Source organism: Cyprinodon variegatus, unplaced genomic scaffold, assembly GCF_000732505.1.
Source record: "Cyprinodon variegatus isolate N-32 unplaced genomic scaffold, C_variegatus-1.0 Scaffold2058, whole genome shotgun sequence".
Classification (NCBI taxonomy): Eukaryota; Metazoa; Chordata; class Actinopteri; order Cyprinodontiformes; family Cyprinodontidae; genus Cyprinodon; species Cyprinodon variegatus.
This window is the reverse complement of record NW_015152511.1, coordinates 6,103-7,268: the sequence shown is the minus strand read 5'-3', so window position 1 is coordinate 7,268 and position 1,166 is coordinate 6,103.

Sequence of the window (1,166 nt, the reverse complement as noted above, 5' to 3'; positions counted from 1 at the left end):
CTCCTATCAAAACTCTCTATATACGTTCTTGAGGTTCCATGTTGCATATTAATTTTAAAGTAGATAAATTAGGTAATTTTCACACATAGCATCTGGAAACTTAAAAATGCCATGCCCTTCTGTTTCTGTTTAACACATTAACAGAAAAGGGACCATATTATTAGAATTTCATTATCACCATTTACTGTCTGAAAGGGATACAAAACTAAATAGTTGTCTAAGTCTAACTCTGAGTTATAAACATTTTTTTGTGCTCTGGTCAGATGTATATAGAATCCATTCTGCTATGCCTTTAACCCAACAGCAATAGGTTCTAAGAGAGGGCCTATAGGCTCATCCCTTAAAATTGAAAAAAAAAAAAAAGTATAACTTAGGAGTCAATCCCCAGTACCAGTAGGCCTATTCATTGAAAGCATTTTTTGCGAATCAACAAGTGTTGGTTGGAATAAAATTGAGTCAGTGCTGAGCTGCACTCAGGATAAAATCTGTCAGCTCCATTGTTTGCGAAACAAACACATAAAAACTGTTCACTGGGTTGACATGAATTCAAGCATTTGGCCCTTTCTTGAAAATAAATTAATAGGGTAAAATGCAACTATTTAAAGTAGAATTTGGCATGATGGGTCTCTGTGATCAAACCCACGTGCAGAACACCACACGAAGCAGAGTAAAAGTTTAATAGTTTATTAAGGAAAGCACACACAGAGTAAACGGTTGCACTGGTTCTGGTACTGGTCTGGGACTTGGTTTCACAGAGTAATCTGCAGAGAGGGATTGTTTGGTTAGCCAGGTAGCAGCAATGTCTTGACAGAGTTTTGATTCTGGTTTGTACCTGATGAGGTTCAGACTGTTCGGTGGAAAGAGGGAACCGGTTGGGTCCAGAGACTGTGGATTCAGCAGAGAGCTCAGCAGTGGCAGAGCTTAGCTTCAGGCTAGCGAGGTTCAGACCTTAAGTTGTTCTCCTAGTTCTCTCCTGAGAACTAGCTGGGAGATTAAGACTGAGGATCTTCAGGTTTGGCTTCTCTGGGCAGGCAGGCAGGTTTCCAAACATGAGCTCCTCCAGAGCTACAGACTTCAGTCGGGTTTTCCTATGAGCTGAGAAGACAGAGACTGGTTAGGAACCAGAAAAACAGAGTCCAAAACCAAAAACAACCCACCCAGGGTGG